Source organism: Callithrix jacchus, chromosome 19 (assembly GCF_049354715.1).
Source record: "Callithrix jacchus isolate 240 chromosome 19, calJac240_pri, whole genome shotgun sequence".
Taxonomy (NCBI): domain Eukaryota; kingdom Metazoa; phylum Chordata; class Mammalia; order Primates; family Cebidae; genus Callithrix; species Callithrix jacchus.
Genome location: NC_133520.1, coordinates 33,552,555 through 33,562,929, shown reverse-complemented (window position 1 = coordinate 33,562,929; position 10,375 = coordinate 33,552,555). Strand labels below are relative to the sequence as shown.

The window sequence follows — 10,375 nt, the reverse complement described above, 5'->3', positions numbered from 1 at the left end:
GCTTTGAGCTGACAGACTTCTGCCCTGAGGGTAGGACGCTAGGGGAGATCAAACAGTGACAAGTGAAGTTATAACATCTGTAACATCGACAGGAAGCTATTTTTGATGGTTTATCACCCAGTGGAAAAGGAACTTCTGATAACACAGTTTCACCTCCTACCCCATGCCCTGGCCCATTTCGTAAGACAACAGCCTCCTTTCCAAGCCTCCCCACTCTGTGCATAATGTGTCCTACATTTGTGGGACACAGAGTTTCACAGAAAAAACAGCTGCTCCCTGTAGGAGAACTATTTTCTCTATTTTGAAGCAGGGAATGTTGTGTCAACCGAATTGGAGATTTTTTCTTTCTTTTTTTGCCCAAGCCTCAGGCTTGCAAAATAGCAGTAAGACTGCACATGCAGCTTTCATATGAGGTGTCAGAAACAGGATTGGGGAATTTTCCACAGGGGTGAAAAAACCCTACTGTCTGTGTGCAATCACCCTGGTACATTTTTGCATGATACCTTGTCTGCATACTTGCATTTAAAAGAATAGTTTTCCACATTATAAGGAAGGATCATTTAAAACCCACCATTCTGGTTACGTCACCCTGGGCTCAGAATTCTCCAGTGACTTCCCATTGCAAACAGGATGAAACCCACGATCCTGAACGAGGTCTATAAGGCTTGCCCCACCCCCCACCCCCGCCCCGCATAACGGCATGCCCTTTCAACTGCATTTCTGCCACCTTCCTTTCTTTTCTGTCTTCACGCTCTACCAGGCTTTCTCCCACCTCAGGGTGTCTGCAAATGTGGGCGCCTCTGCATCCACACAGTTTTCAAAGTACTCGTGATGTCTACTAAATGCTCTGCCTTGCTGACATAAGCCTGAATTCCCGCCTTTGGGTCTTCATTCAGTTGTTCCCTGTGTGGTAGTATTGTTGACTCCACTATGATGGATACCTTTTTACATAGTAAGTTTTTGGCTTGTTTTAGGTTATTTCCTTAATGTAAAGTTCCAGGAGCAGACACCAAAGTTAAAGGAAACGTGTCTTTGTGGCTCTTGCACCGTATTGACCTTCTGCTTTCACTTCAAGTCCATTGGACTACACCACTAGCAGCATGTGAGTGTGTCTATTTCACTGCAACCTGGATAGCAGCCAATTATCATTTTTCAGTAATTATATAAGATCTCCACCGGTTTTTAAATGTATTTTAAAATGTCTATTATTGGCGAGGCACAGTGGCTCATGCCTATAATCCTAGCACTTCAGGAGTCCAAGGCAGGTGGGTCACAAGGTCAGGAGTTCAAGACCAGCCCGGCCAATATGGTAAAACTCTGTCTCTACTAAAAATACAAAAATTAGCCAGGTGTGGTGGCATGCACCTGTAGTCTCAGCTACTCGGGAGGCTGAGGCAGGAGAATCACTTGAGCCTGGGGAGTCGGAGGTTGCAGTGAGCCGAGATCATGCCACTTCACTCCAGCCAGGGAGACAGAGTGAGACTTTGTCTCAAAAAAGAAAAAAAAATCTGTTATTAGCGATAAAATGTGTTACTATTTTTCAGCACCAGCCACTGTATCAGTTGCTTCATATACACTTCTTTAATTCTCAGAGCAACCTTATAAGGAAGATATCATGAACACTGTTCTAAGATGAAGAAACTCAAGAGTGGGAGGTTAACTTGCTCAGTGTCACAGAGCTGTGTAAGTAGCAGAATCAGGATTCAAACTCAGATCGTTTATTATTGTTTTCATATTACTTCAAAAGCCATTTGATTTATGCAATATTTGTCTACCTTCTGCATCCCCCCAGCTAACTGGCTCCTTGCCCGGTCAACATGTCATGGGTTAGGGTGCCGTCCAGCAGGTCTAGACAGAATAACACACATGGCTTCGTGTGTGCCTTTAGGACAGTGCTCTATAGACCGTGGCTTCTTGCCCCCAGACACCTCTACCACCTTTCTCCTTCCCTTCAAATTAAACTCTTTATTGATTAAAGGTCTTACTCCATACACTGAAGTTGAACCCTAATGACAGGTGCATTAAAATATCCACCATATAGAATAAGCTCATATGAAGTGCTCTGTTAACTAGAAAACACTACAAGTATCAGGCTTTGTTATAGAATTTTGTTTAATTAAATTAATTAATTAACTTATTTATTTATTGAGACAGAGTCTCTCGCTGTCACCCAGGCTGGAGTGCAGTGGCACAATCTCCACTCACTGCAATTTCCGCCTCCCAGGTTCAAGCAGTTCTTTGCCTCAGCCTCCCAAGTAGCTGGGATTACAGGTGGCTGCCACCACACCCAGCTAATTTTTGTATTTTTAGTAGAGACAGGGTTTCACCATCTTGGCCAGGATGGTCTTGAACTCATGACCTCATGATCCACCCACCTCGGCCTCCCAAAGTGCTGGGATTACAGGCATGAGCCACAGCATCCAGCCAAACTTTATTTTATTTTTCACTTTTTTGGAGACAGGTTCTTGCTTTGTTGCCCAGACTGGTGTGCAGTGGCACGATCACGGCTTGCTGCAACTTCAATCTCCTGGGCTCAAGTCATCCTCCTGCCTCAGCTTCCTGAGTAGCTGGGACTATAGGCCCAAGCCACCATGACTGGCTAATTATAAAAGATGTTTTGTAGCTACGAGACCTCACTATGTTGTCCAAGTTGGTCTCAAACTCCTGGGCTCAAGGGATCCTCCTGTCTTGGCCTCCCAAAGTGCTAGAATTACAGGCATGAGCCTCCTCCTGTATGTAACTTTAAATATGGGTTAACTATCCCTTACCCAAAATGTTTATGACCAGAAATATTTCAGATTTGATGGGGAAGGGGGCTTGAATTTTGGAATATTTTCATATACATAATGAGATGTCTTGGGAATGAAACCCAAGCTTAAACACGAAATTTGCATGTTTCTTATATACCTTATACACAGAGCCTAGAGGTAAATTTATGTAATATTTTGAATAATTTTGTGCATGAAACAAAGTTTGTGTACAGCGAAGCCTCAGGAAGCAAAGGTGTCGCTATCTCAGCACCCATGTGGGCAATCTGTGGCTATTTGGCATCACCATCATTCATGTCTCTGAATTTACTTGCTACTGATAAGCAATCATTTTCTTCCACTCATTCACACATAAGTACTTAACAGCAAAAAATATGACATGCCCCTAATATGGTGAAAAAAGAATGTGTTCAGAGTAACTAAGCAACTAAGTAGCATCCCTGTAACACCTGTACCAGCGTGAGACCACAACAGCAACAAACATTCTGCACCTACAATGTTGCAGCCTTGAGTGCCTGGACACAGGCGATCATCCTGCCTCATGTGGCTGTAAGCCTACAGGCACTCACCACCAGGCCCTGCTAACTTTTTAATTTTTGTACAGACAAGTTCTCACTATGTTACCCAAGCTGGTCTCAACCTCCAACCCTCAAGCCATCTTCCCTCCCTCTCCTCCCAAAGTTCTGGGATTAGGGGTGTGAGCCACTGCACCCAGCCTCATTGTGTGGCTTATAGGCACTTCCGCAGTATTAAAGTTGTCTTGATTGTCACTATTATAACAACCACCTTGAATCAGAACCATTTCAGCTATTTCACCATTGGTCAATGAATGAACAACTATAGCCTCCTGAATATTACAAACTTCTTTGATAGACACTTCGTCCAACTTACTCACAAACTCTGAAGGTATATATTTTGCTTATGTAAAGAGCTCAGACATCTTTTTTTTTTCACTTGGCTTAAGAAATCCTTCCAAGTCACCACATGTTCATCATCATCACTGAACACAGTTGCAGGCCAGAGATCGTGCCAGGCATGCACAGCTGTGTCTTTGTGTCATTGTGCTCCAAGCGTTGGTAACAACTACAAGCCATCCTTCAGCTAAATACCCTTTGAAAACCTTCCACACCCACACCTCAGTTCACTGCTGCCAGCATGCTGTTCAGGAAAGTGTTTTTATATTTATTCTTTCCTGATCTAAGGATATGCTGGTCACATGGCTGAATTAATGAAGTCACCTTTGGGGGAAAGTACATGGCATAAACATTTTTGATGAGAATTTCAGCTGGAAGAGGAGCAGAACAGTTGTCAAGGAATAATAAAATCTTGCAGTGGTCATCCAGTCCAACTTCCCTGCAGTGGGTGTGAGCCTCTGATACAAAGGTTTATGAAACAAGCATGAAAGATGTCCCTGGGCCAGGCGCAGTGGCTCATGCCTGTAATGCCAACACTTTGGAAGGTCAAGGAGGGTGCATTGCTTGAGACCAAGAGTTCGAGACCAGCTTGGGCAACATGGCAAAACCCTGTCTCTACAAAAAAATACAAATATTAGCTGATGGTGGTGGCACATGCCTGTGCACGCCTGTAGTCCCAGCTATTCAGGAAGCTGAGGCGGGAGGTTGGCTTGAGCCCAGGAGTTTGAGGCTGCAGTGAGCTGTGATCATGCCACAGCACTACAACCTGCATGACAGAGCAAAACAGCACACACACACACACACACACACACACATACACACACACACACTCAAGACTCCCTGGTGATCAATGATTTTTTTGTCAGTATAATAATGGACTGGTAAGAAATTCACTTATAGAAGCCGGGCTGGGTGGCTCACACCTGCAATCCCAGCACTTTGGGAGGCTGAGGCAGACAGATGACTTGAGGTCAGGAGTTCAAGACCAGCCTGGCCAACATGGTGAAACCCCGTCTCTATTAAAAATACAAAAATTAGTCAGGTGTGGTGGCACATGCCATAATCCCAGCTACTTGGGAGACTGAGGCAGGAGAATGGGTTGAACCTGGGAGACCAAGGTTGCTGTGAGCCGAGATTGCACCACTGCACTCCAGCCTGGGCAATAGAATGAGACTCTGTCTCAAAAAAAAAAAAAGAGAAATTCACTTATAGAAAACAACAAGCTTTTGCCTCTCACAACAAGTGTACACTTAATGCATGCCTGTTGCATTAGCACATCTAAGCAAAGTTGCAGTCCTCTCCTTGGCGTCCTTAATTCCTATAGGGGCTGTCTCATCAGCTGTAGTCAGTGTCTTTCTGGCACAATAATGCCAAAACAGTGATGTTTCATCAGCATTAAAGACTTGTTCTGGCCGTGCACTGTGGCTCACGCCTGTAATTCTAGCACTTTGGGAGGCCGAGGCGGGTGGATTACTTGAGGTCAGGAGTTTGAAACCAGCCTGGACAACATGGTAAAACGCTGTCTCTACTAAAAATACAATGTAATCCCAGCTACTGGGAGGCTGAGGCAGGAGAATCGCTTACACCTAGGAGGTGGAGGTTGCAGTGAGCGGGGATCATGCCGCCACACTCCAGCCTGGGTGACAGAGTAAGACTCTGTCTCAAAAAAAAGAAAAAGGCTTGTTCTGGCATCAGATTTCATCAGCCATGACCTTGGCAGACTCATCGATAAATTTCTCTGCTGCTTTATAACCAACAGATGCTTTGTCACCACAATTGTTTAAAAATGTGATGCTGTGTCTTTACTTAAATTTCTGCCACTAGCTTGTTGAATAGACATAATTCTCTCAAATTTTCCGTCCATCCTAACAGACGTGTGCTTGTGTCATGGTCAGCATTCCACTAAGTGGCAGGTGTCCACTGCCCTGATGATGAGCCACTCTTTTCACACGACTGAGGTCTTCAGCTTTAGTTTTATGCAGTGTTTTTCTATTTTTCATGAACTTCTGTCATCACTCTCAGCACAGGACTCCAACAGTTTATCCTTGTTTCTTCCTGTCGTATCTGTTGGCCATTCCAACACCATCCTCCCAGCAAGACGCTTCACACTTACACTGCTGTCCAGTTTCTGCAGCGGCCTGATGCTCTGTGCTATAGATAAACATGACGGCTTCCTCTTTTTCTTATCACTGTTACCCATACAGATATCTGCAGGCCTTTAGGACACTTTCAATGATATATTTACATCACAGAGCAGAGAATGAGCAAAAAAATACAGTGAGTAATGCAGTTTTGGCCTTCTGCAGGGCACTGCGGGGACAGGCCATGGGCACATCTGGCCCTGTTATTACTCTAAGTGGGTGGGCCTGTGTGAAGCGAATCTGGGCATGTGCAGAAAAAAATACACCACCACTGAGGGGGCTGGAAAGGTCTTTTTTCCTTTGGGAATGTTGAATAAACTCTGTGTTCCGTGCCTGCATTTTGACTGAGAACTGTTACGTAAGGTCAGATGTGAAGTTTTCTGCTTGTGGCATAATGTCAGCAATCAAAAAGTTCCAACTTTTGGAGCATTTCCGATTTCAGATTTTCAGAGTAGGGGTACTCAACCTGAACTAAGATAAAGGAAATGGGGAATGACTCCTGAGTGCAGTGTTTCCTTTGGGGGTGATGAAAATGCCCTGAAATTGACCGTGGTGCACAATGGGTGGTTGCACAACTCTGTGAATATACTCAAAACCATGGAATTGTGCTTTTATTTTTCGAAATGGAGTTTTGATCTTGTTGCCCAAGCTGGAGTGCAATGGTGTGATCTTGGCTCACTGCAACCTCTGCCTCCCAGGTTCAAGCAATTTTCCTGCCTCAGTCTCCTGACTACTTGGGATTACAGGCACGTGCCACCACTCCCAGCTAATTTTTTGTATTTTTAGTAGAGATGGGGTTTCTTCATGTTGGTCAGGCTGGTCTCAAACTCCCGACCTTCGGTGATCCACCACCTCAGCCTCCCAAAGTGCTGGGATTACAAGCATGAGCCACCGCACCCAGCTGAATTGTGCACTTTTAATTGGTGAATTGTATGATATGTGAATTCTACTTCATAAGGTTGATATTAAAAGAATCATATGAAACATTTGCTCTGCTACTATGGCCAGTGTGCCAGCCCTCCAAGTGGTCCTGACATTTATTCATTCATTCCACAGCTGTTTCCTGATAGTCCACTGTATATGTGGCTCTGTGTTAAGCACTTACGATACATGGTTGAAGAAGATAGATGTTGTCCCTATACTTATAATATTGGGAACATAGACTTTAGATTGGGAACATAGACCTCATCCACTGAGGTGTGATGAATTTTATATTATGGAAAGTTAAAATGAGACAAGGAATCTGTTAAAATTAATAAGGAAAGTTAAAATGAGACAGAAGAGGATCCCATCACAGTCTTTGGTCAGAAAAGGTCCCAGGTCTGATCTAGGGAGTCGAGGGAGAATTCTGGGCACAGGAAAGAGCATAAAGGCCCATGAGAGAGAAAGTGCCCAGCGCATTTGAAAAACTGAAAGCCAGCCAAGACCAATGGGAGCAGGTAAGAGGCCGTGAGGCATGATGAGGCTGCAGAGGTGGGTTTGAGCCAGATCCCAAAGGGCCTTGTAGGCCATGCTAAGGAGTTTGGATTTAACCAGCAGACAATGGTAGCCCATTGAAGGTTTGTTGGTCAGTCAAAAGAAGGCAAGATCAAGTTCTTTTTAGAGGAACCCTCTGGTTACAGTGTGGAGAATAGATTGGAGGAGATAAGGAGGCCATTAAACAGGTGTTTTAAATATGTAAGAGGTAGACATGATAGGCTTTGGTGATTGAACTACTTTGAATGGAGGTGGGAGGGAGAGAATTTCAGGATGACTCATAGATTTCCAGTTTGGGCAAGTGGGAAGGTGGCGGCGAGACAGGGAGTCACGGAGGAGCAGCAGAATACTTTTTGTTTCAGATGTGTTGGGTTTGAGAATGCGGGGCCCAATATGCATAGTGATAAAAACTTAGACTCCGAAGCCCAAGAGGCTCTTCCACTTTATTGCTGTGTGATCTTATGGAGGTTACCTAAGCTGTCTGTGACTCCACTTCTTAGAGATGATAATAAGAATAGCTTTCTAAAGTGCTGTCTTGAGAGTTATGAGTTAATGTATGTGAGGTACTTACAACGTGGCTGGCATACTGTAAAGACTATATAGGTGTTTATCATTATCAACATGATTTTTGCTATGATATGCCCAAAAGATGAGGTCCAGGAAACAAATATAGGTACCTGTCTGCTGCTGGCAATGTAGATTTTAGTGGCATCAACAAGCAGATGGCACTTGAAGCCTTGAGAGTAGAGTGAGAAGGTAGAGTGAGAGGGCAGAGGGTCAGGACAGAGCCCTGAGGTGCTCCCACATCAGAGAGATAGGTGGAGCCTGCCAAGGAGATCCCAAAGGCCTGGTAAAGACACAGGAGGGGCCAGGCATGGTGGCTCATGCCTGTAATCTCAGCACTTTGGGAGGCCAAGGCAGGCAGATTACTTGAATCCAGGAATTCATGGCCAGCCTGGGGAACATTTTTGATAGTCTGTTTCTATCAAAAATACAAAAAATCAGCTGGGCATCGTAGCACACGCTCACAGTCCCAGCTACTTGGGGAGTTGAGATGGGTTGGTGGGGATTGCTTGAGCCCAGGAGGGTGAGGCTGCAGTGAGCTGTGATCACACCACTGCACTCCAGCCTAGCCAACAGAGTGAGACCCTGTCTCAAAAAAAAAAAAAGAGACACAGGAGGAATGTGATGGGTGTGTACAGATGCTGAGCCATGAGGAGCCCTCATGAAATGTTAGGGCTTCTGACTGTCACCCTACTCTCCTTGGGCAGTCAAGACTGCCTCCGGTTGTGGTGTTTCCAGGGGAGATGGTGGAATTCAGTAAATTGAATTTTTAATATCTATACCCAGAAACATATTTTCAGACTCTATCAGGAGGGTGTGGTATTTTTTACAAAGCCTGAAACAAGAATCATCTTGGAATAAGGGCCATGTTTCTACATTCATCGATTTTGCATGTTTAGACCTTTGTATGTTGAGTGTGTCCTTCCTTCTGGGATAGCCTACCTTGCAGATAGATTTTCTTCCACTGTTTTGTGTCAGTTTTGAATTCTCACCTAGCTCATCAGCTCCTTAAGGAAATGAAAAATTAGGGGCAGTGTGAAATACTTACTTGTTGAGTTCCTGTTTATGAGGATCTGTTGCTGAATGGTACCTGAGATGGGTTCTAAAAAAAAAAAAGAGTATTAACTCATAATGGTTTCTTCCATCTAATGATGGCAAAATACCCCTACTGATTCAGTCCATTTAATTGACCAATGGGAAATAAGCCCTTATAACGTAACCAGTTATAATCAGTTGCTAATTTTTTACTTTTTCTTTATCTTTTTTTGAGTTGGTGGGAAGGGGGTCTCACTTTGTAGCTGAGGCTGGAGTGCAGTGGTATGATCATAACTCACTGAATTCTTAGCCTCCTGGGCTCAAGGGATCCCCTGCCTCAGCTTCCCTAGTAGCTAGGACCACAGGCATGCACCACCAGGCCTGGCTAATTTTTATTATTTTTTGTAGAAACCGTGGTCTCGCCATGTTGCTTAGAACGGTCTTGAACTCCTGGCTTTAAGTGATCCTCTCACTTTGCCCTCCCAAAGCTCTGGGATTACAAATGTGAGTCACTGCTCAAGGCCTTTTTTTGCACTTTCAACAGCATCTTATAGTTCACAGAATATTATCATATAATCTCATCAGTGTGATGGTTAATATTGAATGTCAACTTGATTGGATTGAAGGACGAAAAGTTTTGTTCCTAGGTGTGTCTGTGAGGGAGAGGTATTGCCGAAGGAGATTAACATTTGAGTCAGTGGACTGGGAGAGGCAGACTCATCCGCAGTCCAGGTGCACACCATCTAATCCACTGCCAGCATGGCTAGGATAAAAGCAGGCAGAGGAACTTGGAATTAGACTGGCCTCAGTCTTCTGGCCTTCATCTTTCTCTCATGCTGGATGCTTCCTGCCTTTGAACATCAGACTCCAAGTTCTTCAGCTTTTGGACTCTTGGACTGACAGCAGTGGTGTGCCAGGAGCTATCAGACCTTCACCCTCAGAGTGAAGGCTGCACTGTCGGCTTCCCTACTTAGGAGGTCTCAGGACTCGGACAGGCTTCCTTGTTCCTCATCTTGCAGATTGCCTGTTGTGAGACGTCACCTTGTGATCATGTGAGTTAATACTCCTTAATAAATTCCCCTTTATAGGCCAGGCCTGGTGGCTCAAGCCTGTAATCCCAGCACTTTGGGAGGCCAAGGCGGGTGGATCACAGGGTCAAGAGATTGAGACCATCCTGGTCGACATGGTGAAACCCCGTCTCTACTAAAAATACAAAAATTAGCTGGGCATGGTGGCGCGTGCCTGTAGTCCCAGCTACTCAGGAGGCTGAGGCAGGAGAATTGCCTGAACCCAGGAGGCGGAGGTTGCAGTGAGCCGAGATCGCGCCATTGCACTCCACTCTGGGTAACAAGAGCGAAACTCCGTCTCAAAAAAAATAAAATAAAAAATAAATAAATTCCCCTTTATATATACACCTATCCTATTAGTTCTGTCCCTCTAGAGAACCCTGACTAATAACCAGCCAATACCTATCAAT

The 10,375-nt window shown here is 44.7% G+C and overlaps 1 non-coding gene across 1 annotated transcript; it reads right to left on the bottom strand.

The window, feature by feature from the left end:
* Positions 1-359: 359 nt before the first annotated feature.
* On the bottom strand, positions 360-450 carry LOC118149598 (small nucleolar RNA SNORD60). Its single transcript, XR_004737171.2, has one exon. It is a non-coding gene; the product is annotated as a small nucleolar RNA SNORD60 (small nucleolar RNA).
* Between the last annotated feature and the right edge of the window lie 9,925 nt (positions 451-10,375).